We start from the raw sequence: 13,689 nt of genomic DNA on the forward strand, positions 1-13,689 counted from the left end.
TTGCTAAGTTTTAAGAGGCCCGGGTTGGCTGGTGACAAATTTTTGAGCCACAACAATTCTCAGACCTCCTGCCAAGTTGTACAGGTTTTGTGGTGTGCATGGAGAAAATCCGAATGGAGAAATGGGTAATAGGTCTAATTTCTTGACCTATTGTTGCTCCCAAATTGATTGATATTAATTTTTTCCCCACTGAGGTAGTTATCCTTTGCCACCCTGTTTTTACATCCTGACTTCTTGATGAAATTCTCCCTGACCAGCCCCAGCTGAATGACCTCTTTCTGTCTTCCAAACTTTACATTGAAAGTAACCTTTTCTCAGAATTGGAACAGAGACACCTTACTCAACACATGACCCCCTTCTACAACATCCCCAGCAGGTAGTCCTCATCGGCTTTTGCTTGGCTACCTTCCAGTATGGCCCATTGCATTTGTTTTTATTTTTTAGAATTTTATTTATTTTATTCTGAACTTTAGAAATAAAACAAACATTTCCATGACATAGTAGAATATAAAAAAAAAAGTGATCGCACATGAAACTTTGGGATGATTCTTTTCACTGACTGTCTTCCCTAAGCCTAAAATGCAGAATTCCAGAAAGATGACTATCCATCATCAGCTCCCTGGCTTCCCTGGCTTCTTTCAAGCTCAAATCCTACCTTCTGCAAGAGGGCCTTTCCCAGTCCCCACTCCTCTGTATTCCACCCCCCACTTCTAGTGCCTTGCCTCCAAGGTTACCATCTGTATAAATCTGGCCTCTGTATATGTCTGGCATGGAGCTCTTTATTTGCATAGTTTTCCCATTAGAATTTGTGTTCCTCGAGGGCAGGGACTTTGATTTTTTGCTTTTCCTTGTGTCTTCCACACCTAGTCCCAGGCACAAAGTACATGCTTAATAAATGCTCGTGACTCACTCAGTCAGTGGGTTGGGAATGTTTTCCTTACATTGGACCTAAACCTTGCTCTCATCAGCTTTCACTCATCACTCCCAGTTCTGCCTTCTGCCACCAAGCAGAGCTAGTCTCACTCGTACATGTTGTTGTTCAGTGGTATCTGACTCTTTGTGACCCCATTGGGGGTTCTCTTGGCAAAGGCACTGGAGTAGTTTGCCATTTCCTTCTCATTTTCCAGATGAGGAAACTGAGGCAGACAGGATGAAGTAACTTGCCCAGGGTCACTCAGCTAGTACTCTTCTGAGGCTGGATTTGAACTCATGAAGATGAGTCTTCCTGACTCCAGGTTCCTTATCCATGTGCCACCTCACTTCCCCAAACACAAGCTGCTATTGTAACAGCCCTTCAGATACTAGAAGGCAGATATAATGTTCCCTCCCACCCAAGCTTTCTCTCCACTAGGTTCAGTGACTTGGGGTCTTGCAGCTGATCATCTTGTGGTGTGATTTCCGGTCCTTTCACCCTCCTCATTGCCCAGTGTGGCCCTTTAGTGTCTCTCCCACTCATGGGGTGATGGATCATCTCATAATTTTGCACTGTATTTAACTTTTCCTGGGTAGATGCCTTGTGCTCTTTGAAAACAAAGACTGGTTCATTTTTCTCACTGTATCCTCATTACTTACCACAGTACCTGGCACAGAACAGGCATTTAATAAATGTTTGTTGATCGATTGATACATTCTCCATATTCTTCCTTGGCTGGGACTGGGTTTTATACAAAGGACCTTCCACGGAGAGGCCAGGATGCATAGTGGCTAAAGAGCTGCACATCCTGGTTGCATGAGCTTGAGTAAGTCGCTTGCCTTCTCCTCTAGGCCCCAAGTGGCCAAAGGGGGCAGCCATAAAATAGAATCGGGAGATATTAGCAAAATAAGTAAAAATACAATAGAACATAGATAATGTTAACAAGAGGTTTTCTAAGCCAGTATGCTGCCAGCTGGGATCTTTATATACAGTTTAGCAGCCCCTGTTTCTATTGCCTTTTGTTCCAGCCTATATTGGTTTGAAATTTCTTCACCTGGGAATTCCTTGTACCAATGAAATCCCAGGTTCATCCCTGTCTTCCACAGAACCCAAGACAGCACCTTGGATGAGGTAGATGCTTAATACCCATTTGTTGATTAATTGACATGCCTGAAGGATAAGTCTGCTTTCTTTTTTAAAAGTTGATTTTTACTCATATCTTTTGTTTTTATATTGCCTGGATTTCCCCCTGCGTTCATTCCTTTCCCTCTCCCAGAGTGTTATCCCTTAGGACAATGTTTTGAAAAAGAAGAAGAGGAAAAAATCAGCCACACCAATCAATAATATGTTGAAAAAATTTTGACTTGCAAGTATACAGGCGTATACTTTCTGAGCAGTTGAGGGCATGGTGCAAAGAATGTTAGACGTGGAGTCAAGGGAAGACCCGCATTTGACTATTGCTTGTGACACTCACAGGTTGTGTGACCTGTGGGCAAATCACAACCTATCCTTGCCTCAGTTCTCTCATCTGTTAAATGGGGATAATACTATAAGTACTTACCCATTTGAGATTCCAGTGAGATTATGTATATAAAGGGTTTGGCAAACCTTTTAGCATTATCAGAATGTTAGCAGACATTTCTGAGCTTCACCCTGGACTTGGGTGGACTTTGTAGGAGGCAGAATCAGCAGCCATCTGTGCCCCTGAGCCCACAGGCATCATGCCATAGCTCAGGCATCTCCTGCTTTTATAGTCCATCAGCTCCTCTTGGCAGGAGCAGCAACATGTCTCAGAGACTCACAGTCTTCACTGTGCCTTGTGGTCTTGCCTTTTAATTAACTTGTTCTCCCTCTAGCCCTAAGTAATGGACATGGGTTTGGCTATCTGTGTCCAGGCAAGAGCATGTTCAGGAGAGGTAGGAAAAGAACCTCCCCTCTCTTCTCTCTACAGTGTTCAAGGCATTGCCTTCAGTTTCAGAAAGCTGACTGCCCACAATCCCAACAGTGGGGTCACAGTCTGCTTTTTGGACTCTATGTCTGGGAATTCTTCCTGGCAAAGTCAGCTGGTTGTTAGAACAGTGTCCTGGGATTAAGGAGATCTGGGCTGATATCCAAGGTCCGTTGCTGATTTACCGAGTGACTCAGGCAGGACAGTTGACTTCTCTGGGACTGCAGACTTGAAGGCTGGGTCAAAGCTGACCCAGCAGTTTTCTGTAGGGCAGCATAAGTTACCGTTGGTTCCAGATCTTGAAGAGAGGCCAAAGCAGGGTGATTGACTGACAGGTAGCTGAAAGAAGGGCCCCTTGTCCAGAGAGTCATGCCCAAAGACATTTAGGCCTGTGGGAACAGTACCCCACTGACTGTCCTCAATGAAGCCTTTTGGTAGAAGAGTGCTGGCTAGTGAGTGCTTTGCTACTCACAAGCCACCTCCACTCCCACTATTGGGAGAACTGACCCACTATTGAAAATGGAGGCTGGAGCAGCCCTGTCCTTTTGGCCTGTAATTTAAGATCAGAGTTGCTATCACTTTTTAATTACTTGACATCTTCCATCCATAGAAGGCTTACTGACGGTCATTCTGGACTCACTGTACCTAGAGTCCTCATTACCATCACCTCATTGTGAGGTACACACATAATCACAATCGCAGTGACCCAGTGTGGCATGCCTTTGGTACTCACTATGCATACTACTGGTTCATTTTGGCATTTGATGACGTCCTATTTTGTATTGTTTACTAGTTGTTGTGTTACGTGTGTGCATTGGCTCCCCGTCTATACTAGGGGAGGGGTCTTATCTTTTTTGTGTGTTATGGACCCCTTGGCAGTGTGGTGAAGCCTAATACTGCTCTGGTTTGTTGCCTGCATTCATGATGGAAGGAAATGCTAGATTTCAGTTAGAGGTCAGTATAAATAAAGATCTCATTTTTTCCAATCCAAGTTCATGGATACTGAAATCTTTCCATGGATGTCTTGTGGCTCCCAAGTTTGAGAACCACTGATCTAGACCATAAATTCCTTGAGCAAAGGGCTTTTATTTCCTATTTCACAGGCTTATTGAACTTAAGCAGGAGGGGATCTCAAAGTCCATTGAGGCCAAAACTCAGGGCCTGCAAAACTCCAGGGTGCTGCTTGAACCAGATTAAAATGTAATTGGGAAACATTTAACCAAATTAGTGAAAATGTAATACAACATAGATGGTATTCGTTTGTGTTTTTCTAAGTCAATATGTGGCTCAGGGATCTGTTTCTATATGAATTTGACAGCACTCTTCTAGACCAGCTCCCTCAATTGACAGATAAGGAGAGTGAGTCTAGGTTAAGTGATTTGTCCAGTCAAACAAGTGGCTAGCATTTTGTATCCTCCCCAGAACCCTAGACCTTTACTGTTGTCAGTGTTCAGTCTTTTCACTCCTGTGCAACTCTTCATATCCCCATATGAGGTTTTCTTGGCAAAGATACTGGAGGAATTTGCCATTTCCTGCTCTGGCTCATTTTACAGATGAGGAACTGAAGCAAACAGGGTTAAGTGACTTGTCCAGGGTCCCACAGCTAGTCAGTGACTGAGGCCAGATTTGAGTTCAGGCAGAGGAGTCTTCCTGATTCCAAGCTCAGTGCTCTATCCACTGTGCTTCCTGGTTGCCTCTTGAACCCCAAACTAGGTTCTAATAACCTGGCCTTTGACAGCGTAGCAGAGTGGATAGAGAGACCTGGTCTTAGAGTCAAGAAGACCTGGGTTCAGTTCTTGTTTCTGACACTAACTAGCTCTGTGTTCCTGGACAGGTCATTTAAGCTGTTTCTTTACTTTCCTCATCCGTAAAACCAGAAGGTTGGAGATAAGGACCTCTGAGGGTTCACTGTAGCTCTCAGTCTATAATAGTGTGTTGTGGCATCGTGGATAAAGTATTGGCTTTTCCTGCCTCTCAGACACACTAGTTGTGTGACCATTGGCAAATCACGTAAATTCTCAGAGTCTCTGGTAATTCTCGAAGATTACCATGGTATAGACTAGTAGCTGTTCCACATTGGTGGAGAGAGTTTCTCTATACTTAGTTTCTGGTACTGATGAAATTATAGGTCCAAATCTCCCCCACCCCCACCCCTACCCCTATCCCCCAATACCGCAATACCAGAGAATTGTATTTAGAGTCAGAGGACTTCGCTTTTAGTCCAGTCACTACCATGAGCTGTTTGGCCTTTAGGAAGATCATCTCATTCATCTGGGCCTCAGTTTTCTCATGTGTGTGGGGATGGGTTTGTACCCAAAGACGACTGAGGTACCTTGCGGCTCCAACATCCTGTGATTCTTTGAAATGTTAAAGGGCCATATAAATGTGAGTTTTTGTCACTTACCTCTGGTTACTGGGTGTTGTGAGGAGAATTCTTTGTAAACATTAAAAGCACTGTTAAATCAGTCATAAGTTATAATTGTTATTACAGAACTCAGAGTTGTGAAGAAAGTGCTGTGTAATTCTGTCCAATTACTTGATTAATTGAATTTATTAAGAGAAAATAGGGAGGGTCCCAGAATGCTTTGGTGCTTAAAAATTAGCAGAAGCTCCCAAAGAAGGTATCACCTCAAAGGTCTTTTTTTTCCCCCCACTTAGGAAGAAGGTAGGAAGATTTCTTTTTCATTTAAAGGAGGAAGATTTCTAGAGAAATACAGATATAAGCATATGAAGAACATTTCTAATACAAACTTCTTTTAAAGCTCTTCTGTTCTTAGGTTCTGAGACCTGGGTTAGGTCAACACTGCCTCTTGGTGTGATAGGTTTTTATAATGAGAATTTTTAGTGTCTTGGATGTGGGTTGATCAGTACCTGAGAAGTTAGGTATTACTGTAGCCTAAAGAGCATAGGAGGCTTTTTGTCCAATTAATAAACCAATCAAGCATTTATTAAGCCCCTTCTGTATGACAGGCACATGTGCTAGATACTAGAAATACAAAATACATGCAAAAAAGATACATAGTTACCTTGGAATGGAAGGAATTATCAGGAGCTGAGGACCCATGAAAGGCCTTGCAGAAGGTGACTCGAGCTAATTCTTAAAGAAAACCAAGGATTCTAAGAAGTAAAGGTCATGGAGCATTCCAGTGCAAAGACTCAGAAAATGGGAGCTGGAGGGTCATGAGTGAAGAACAGCAAGATGAGTATGACTGGACTGTAGAGTGCATATAGGGGTGGGATGTGTAATACTTGAAAGATAGTAAGGGGCCAGGTTGTGAAAAGCTGTAAATGCCGAACATAGGAGTGCATATTTGATCCTAGAAGTAGTAGGGAGCCTCTGGAGTTATACTGAGTAGGGGATTGATGTGGTCAGATCTGAACTTAAAGAATATTCCCTTGACAGCTATCTGGAGGATGTTTTGGAGTGGGGGGGAAACTTCAGACAGAAAGACCAGTTAAGGTCATTGCAAAAGTCCACTCAAGATGTGATGGACTAAGGTGGTGGATCTGTGACTAGAGAAGAGTTGGAGATATTGGGGATGTCAAAGCACAGTTTAGTATCTGATTTCATATGTGGGGCAAGGAAGATCAAAGAGTCAAGGTAATGTTGGGTTAAGAAACTGGGAGGCTGGAAGAATCATTCAACTCTCTACAGAAAAAGAGAAGTTTGAGAGAGGGGATGAGTTTGTGGGGAAAGATTTCAACATGGTGAATTTGAGATTGTCTATAGGACATCTCAATTGATGATACTGCATTGGAGCTCAGGAAAGAGACTGGGGTTAGGTTTATAGATGTGGGAGTCATCTACATAGAATGAAGGAATTGAGGAGTTAATTTATGACAGACTTAGGTATAGTATATGCCAAGAATTGTGCTGAACACTGGGGGTACAAATATGAAAGTGGAATTGTTCCTGCCCTCAGTGAATTTATATTTTGTTGGGAGAGAAAACACATATGGTAAAGTGATAGCCAGGGAAGGGAATTATGGGCCAGGAAGTCACAAAGTAGTGAGTGCAAAAATAGGACAATCCATTTGGTTCAATCTTGCAATGTTAGTGGTGATTTGATTGCAGCTCTCAGAGCATCTGTTGGAAGGGAGGGGCAGAGAAGAACAGAAAATATCTGAGGTGAAGATGAAGACAGTCCCAGGGAGTACAGAACTGAGTGGCCTAGCTCCACTCAGGCATGGTCTGTGGTGATCCAGTTTGGAGTGTAAGATGTCAGTAACAGCAGAAAAAACATGATAGTTAAAGTGATAGGAATCGATGAGTACACCAAGGAAAGAAATAAGTATTAAGTGCCTGCTAGGTGCCTATTATATATCTTATTTTGATTCTCAACCCTGGGAAGGAGGTGCTAGTATTGTGCCCATTTTCAAGTTAAGGAAACTGAGGGAGACAGTGGTGACTTGACTTGCCCAGGATCACACAGCCAGTGTGTGTCTGAGGCCAGATTCAAACTTAGGTCTTTCTGACTCCAGGCCCAGCTTTCTATCCACAATATCACCTAGTTGCCTCTAGAGAGAGAAGAGAAGGTGGCCCAGTCCAGAGCCTTGTGATATACCCACAGATGGGGAGTATGATACAGATGATGAACCAGCAAAGGAAACTAAAGAAATGGTCAGATAGATAGGAGGAAAACCAAGAGAACAGTGTCATGACAATCCAGAGAAAATATCCAGGAGAGTATGGTCAGCAATGTCAAGTACAGCATATAGGTCAAGAAGAGTTAGGCTTGAGAAAAGACCATTAGATTTGGCAATGTAGACATCATTCATTGGTTACTTTGAAGCAAGCCATTTTAGTCAAGTTGGCAAGCAGATTAGAAAGACAACTATCAATAACATTTATTAAGCACCTACTATGTGCCAGGCACTGGGGATACAAATAAGAAAAAGAAAGTTAGGCCCTGCCCTTAAAGAGTTTACAATGGGGAAAGACAGTACACCGAGGGAAGCTGAAAAGAGTTACCGGGGAAGGAGAATGAGGCAGATGGTACCCAAGCCTGGAGCCATGATCTTTGTGGAGTCGAAACCAAGCCTCAGACTCTAGGTATGTGATCCTGAGCATGTTGCTTAACTTCAGCCTGCCTCAGTTTCTTCAACTAATAAAATGGGGATAATAATAGCCCCTACCTCAAAGTGCTGTCTTGAGGATCAGGTGAGGCAGTAGTTGTAAAGTGCTTAGCATAGTGCCTAATACATAGTAGGACCTGATAAGTCTACCTGTTCCTCCCCAGCCCCTCTAGTAGGTGGGAAATGGGGAGTTGGGAATTCTGTGCCTTCTATAAAGAGGAAGGTTTGAGGGGGGTTTTTTAAATCTACTCTCCAAAGAGAGAAGAGGCAGCTGAAGGTACTGAAGAGATATTGATTATTAAAGTTCAAGCAGTCTCCATAATGATGAGATTTCTGGTGATGAGCTTATCCTGCGGAAAGGATGATATTTGAGAAGTCAAAAAGCCAAGCAGAGTAGGGGTGGGTTATAAAGGGCTTTTGCAGAAATGAAGATTAGAAGGGGTTGAGGAGTGATGGGAGAGGACATGGAGACAACAGATATAGAGAGCTTTTCTGACAGTTTGGCTGAGAGGGGAAGAACTGTAGTCTAAGGAGATCATAGGATTTAGTGAAGGTTTTTAAGGATGAGAGAGACATGAGCATATTTGTTGGCAACAGAAAAAGCCAATAGGTTGAAAGAGAATGACTGTATTCTTCAGAAATAGGGAAGTTTAGGAGTGGGGATGAGTTTAGGAGGGGAGAGTGAATTCCGTTTTCAGTGTGTTGGAAATGGCAGTTGATAAATGTTTATTGAATTGAATTGAATTGAGTATTAAAGGCAGTAGATGATAATGGTGGAAGTCTGTTGGAGAAGAGGGGACGGGATCAAGGGTACCTGTAAAGTGGATGGCCTTGGTAAGAAGATCTACCACCTGGTTGTCAGAGACTGGCAGAGTGGAGGGGAAGACTTGGAAGGTGACATAAAGGGCTTTTCACATGGAAAGAAGAGGAGAGGAGGGAGCTCACAGTGAATGGCCTCCATTTTCTTGGTAAAGTAAGAGGGGAGATCCTCAGCTGAGAGGATGGAAAAGAGGAAAGTGTGGGTCTTGGGGGGAGAGAGAGAAGCTGTTTGGAAGCAAGGTAGGAAATCAGTCAGAGAGAAGAAATACAAGGATTGCCTTGCTGTGGTAAGGACCCAGTAGAAGTTAGAGAACATAAACACATAGTTGGCATTTAATAAATATTTGTTGACTTGAACTGAAATAGAACAAATAGGCAAGTCTGCATCTCCCCCATAATATCACCACTCATGAGTTTGTGTGTTTTTTCCACCCACTTCTCTGAACCCCCCCCCCACCTCAAAGATTTTCCTGCCAAGACTATGGAGGCCAGCTTTGGAGTGAAGCTTGGCAGGGATGTACTATCCCAAATTTCTCACTATGTTTATTACACAGTGCAAACTTATGCCTAGCTTGGACTTCCCTGCTGGAGCCCTGCATGCTTAACTAACCAGAAAGGGATGTTTTACACTTGACTCAGGTCTTTGTGTCTAACTCAGGCCACAGGGGGAGTTAGGAGAGGTAATATGGCTTATGGGGCTCATCCATAGGATAGGGCTATGGCCACTTCAGAAATCATTCTCAGCTCGATTAGGTGATTTAGAACATTCCTTATAAAACGAAATGGAGACCATGAATTTGTCATAGAGTTTTGTGCTCAGGTAGAGCAACTAGATGGTGCAGTGGGTAGAGCCCTGGGCCTGGAGTCAGGAACCCAAGTTCACATCTGCCCTCAGAGTTCAAATACTAGCTGTGTGACCCTGGGCAAGTCACTTAGCCCTGTTTGCCTCAGCTTCCTCCTCTGCAAAATGAGCTGACGAAAGAAATGGCAAACCATTCCAGTATCTCTGCCAAGAAAACCCCAAATGGGGTCATGAAGAGTTGGATATAATGGAAAAATAGTTGAACAACAGAGAGGAGGATGAAGACTGGACTTATGATTCCCATGATACAGGAAACTCCTAGAAAAGAAAATTTTCTCTTCCAGTACAGGCTGGTACCTTTTCTGCAATTTATAATCTCAGAGAGCACCGAGACTGTAAAATACCTTGCCTACTGTTAGGCAGCTAGTATGTGTCAAAGGCCACATTTACATGCAGGTCTTCCTGGCTCTGAGGCTGGCTCTTTATTCACTATTCCATACTGCGTCTCTGAGACTAAGGGCATGGTGAGTGTTGTAGTAACAGGCAGGTGACTTAATAGTGCCATGCCTCAGCCTCTCCACTGATAAAACACCTGTGAATATTTTGCCTGGAAAAGAGGTCACTTAGGGAGAGCATATATAATGATGATGGTGGTGGTGGTGGTGGTGGTAGTAGGGGAGGAGGAAGAGAACATAATAATAATAACAACAAAAGCAATAATAATTGTCATTACACACACACACACACACACACACACACACACACACACACACACACACCCCACTTTAAGATTTGCAGAGTGCTTTCCAGACACCTCATGTTATCCTCACAACTCTGGGAGGTCTTCTTATGCCCATTTTACAGTTAAGGAAATTGAGTTAGATAGGTAAAGTGACTTGCCCAAAGAAACACAGCTAATGAGTTTTTGAGGCTGGATTCCAGCTCAGACCTTCCTGATACCAAGTTCAGTGCTCCGTTCACTGTGCCACCAGATGCCTCTGTAAGTCACTTAACCTCTCTGTCTGCCTCAATTTTCTCATCTGTAAAATTGGAATAATACATAGCACCTACCTCCCAGGGTGGTTATGAGGATAAAGTAAGATCCTATTTACAAAATGTTTCACAAACCTTGAAATATATAAATGTTAGCTGCTATTGCTACATTATCATCTTCAAGTCTGTGCACCAGAGAAATTAGCCTTGTCCTCTCTGGCCCCAGAAGGCAGAACTAGGACCAGTGAGTGGAAGTTAAGGCAACAGATTTCAACTTGATGGATGGTAAAGCTTCCTAAGATAAGTGTGGAAAGGCCTGTTCTGAGAGGTGGTGAGTTCCCCATCCCTGTCAGTATTCAGTCAGTGACCTGGGCAGCTGCCCGTCAGGAATGTTGGACGGAGAACCCATTGTTCAGGGGCAGGTTGGACTGGGTGGCCGCTGAGGTCTCTGCTGGCTCTTTGTGCTTTGTACGTTTGGCAAGAAAGATGCCATCCACGTGGAGATTATCGTTTGTGTTATTAGGTAGCCAATGCAACAAGTATTTCTGTTAAGCACCTCCTATATCCAGAGCTGTAGTAGGTACGGGGCGTACAGCTCCCATTCAGGGGGTGGGGTGGGGGTGGGGGTGCAATACATGAACAGATGAGCATAGAAAGATGATTCTAGGAAAATCCCTGGCTTCCTTCAGAGCTCATCTCAGATGCTATCTTTCTTGATCTCCTTATCTGGTAATACCTTCTTCCCTAAATAATTGTTGTTTAGTTGTTTTTAGTTGTATCAGACTCTTTGTGACTTTTTTTTTCTTGTTAGAGATGCTACAGAGGTTTGTCCCTTTCTTCTCCAGCCCATTTTACAGATGAGGAAACTGAGCAAACAGGGTGACATGACTTGCCCAGGGTCACACAGCTAGGAAGTGCCCGAGGCTAGATTTGAACTTGGGTCTTCTAGACTTCAGGCCCAGCACTCTATCCACTGTACCTCCTAGCTGCCCTGAATTACCTTTGATGTATTTTATATACATTTTGTCCATATTTATATATGTCCGTGTTATCTCTCCGAATAGAAGGGAAGCTCCTTGAGGGCAGTGACTTTCCCATTTGTCTTTGTCTCCCTAGTGCTGAACTTAGTGCCTGGCACTAGAGGCAGCTAGGAGGCACAGTGGATAGAACACTGGGCATGGAGTCAGAAGGCCAAGACCAAATCTGGCCTCAGACTCCAGGTATGTGATCCTGAGCAGTCACTTAACTTCTGCCTCAGTTTCTTAATTAGTAAAATGGGGATAATAATAGCTCCTACCTCTAAGGGCTGTCTTGAGGATCAGGCCAGGCAATAATTGTAAAGTACTTAGCACAGTGCCTAATAGTAGGAGCTGATAAGTCTGCCGTTCCTCTCCACGCCCCTAGAGGGGCATGTTGATTGGCTCAGTGTTTGAAGTGATTGATTGAGGGTGAGAGCATTAATAACTAATAGAATCAGGAAAGACTTATAGAAGGCGGTGGCCCCTGAGTGGAGACTTGAAGGTGAGAGATTTTTAAGAGGTGAGAAAGAGGGTGCATTTCAGTTGTGTGGTCGACTCTCTATGTCTGTGCTTATTGAGGGGAAGAAGGGAACTAGATGATACCAAGGTCAAATGATAGTTTCTTTGAAAGGGACTTTAGCACATACCTTTTGTCCTTAAAAATTTTTTTTTTGCATTGCTTTCAGGTTCAAATTTTTTCTTTTCTTTTTTTTTTTATTATAAACTAAATATACACCAACAAATGTGAACATTGAAATTATACAAAGGAAAAGAAGGGGGGATTGTGAATAAGATTGTGAACGCTAATGTACTATTTTCATTTTTTTCCCTACTATGTGTAGCTTTTTTTATTTTATAGAAGTCAAATTTAACTTGTTAGTTCCATCACTGCCTGATTTGTCTGTGTCCCCTTCTGAACTTCCTTCTACTCTTTTCTGTTTTTTAAAAATCATTCATGGATCTTTTCTTTTCTCCCACTTTTTTTGTTTTTTAGTATCACTGTCACTATTCTGCAATTCTCTCCCTCATCTCAAAAAAACAAACAAAAAAAGCCTTCCCTTATGTAAGTATAGTTTTTTAAAAATCACATATCGATCTTATCTGAAAATCCATATTTCATTCTGTATCTCTAGTCTATCACCTCTCAGTTAAGAGACAAGTGACATGTTTCATCAGTCTTCTAGAGTTATGATTGGTCATGATATTGATTTTCACAGTTGTTTTCCTTTTTTTCCGTGTAATTGTCATTTTGTAAATTGTTTTCCTGGTTCTGCTCACTTCATTCTATAATCAGTTTGTACAGGTCTCTTAGGCTTCTCAGAAGACAAATCCTTTCAGGCTTCTTGTTCCTTTTGTCATTTCTTAAAGTTTAATAATATTTTATCACATCCATATACTCTAATTTGTTCCACCATTTTCTAGTTGTTGGGCACCACTTTTTTTCCAAGTCTTTGCTGCTAGGAATATTTTCATGCATATGGTCCTTTCTATCCTTGATCTGTTAGGGGTATCATTCAATCAACAAGTAGCTATTAAGGGATTACTATGTAAGCCCTTAAGCCTACCCCCTCTGCTAAGTTCTGAAGATACAAAGAAAGGCAAAAACAGGGTCTCTGTCCTCAGGAGCTCACGTTCTAATGGGGGAGACAGCATGCAAATCACTTTGTACATTCAAGACATAAACAATGTAAGTAGAAAATAACTTGAGGAAAAGCCGTATCAGTGAGGAGACAGGGAAAGGTGAGATATGAGCTGAGTCTGGAAGGAAGCCAGAGCAGCCAGGAATTGACAAGGAAGAGTACTCTAGGAATGGAGACAGCCAGCAAAAAGAAAAGGAGTCAGGAGATGGAACATCCTTATGTCTTTTTAAACAGCCTATTAACCTTCCTAATTACTTCTTATAGATTAAAATGAGAATGACTCTGAGGTCCCCTCCAGCTTCAAAATTCTGTGATTCTAAGCTTGCCTTTCTGGAGACCTTAGACAGGAGCAATGATTAGCAGCATACTGGGTTGTAGGGAGAAGCATCGGGGGATGAAATGTTGATGGTGAATAAGCCACAAGTCTATGATTGAGAACTGATTGTCTATTCAACTCACAGACAGCTAGGTGGTGAGTG

At 42.7% G+C, this 13,689-nt stretch overlaps 1 protein-coding gene across 4 annotated transcripts in view; it reads left to right on the top strand.

Moving 5' to 3' along the window:
• ZHX2 (zinc fingers and homeoboxes 2) overlaps positions 1-13,689 on the top strand; it is a 216,592-nt gene that overhangs the window by 13,111 nt on the left and 189,792 nt on the right. The window lies entirely within an intron of this gene.

Source organism: Phascolarctos cinereus, unplaced genomic scaffold (assembly GCF_003287225.1).
Source record: "Phascolarctos cinereus isolate Bilbo 61053 unplaced genomic scaffold, phaCin_HiC Scaffold_4;HRSCAF=312, whole genome shotgun sequence".
Taxonomy (NCBI): Eukaryota; Metazoa; Chordata; class Mammalia; order Diprotodontia; family Phascolarctidae; genus Phascolarctos; species Phascolarctos cinereus.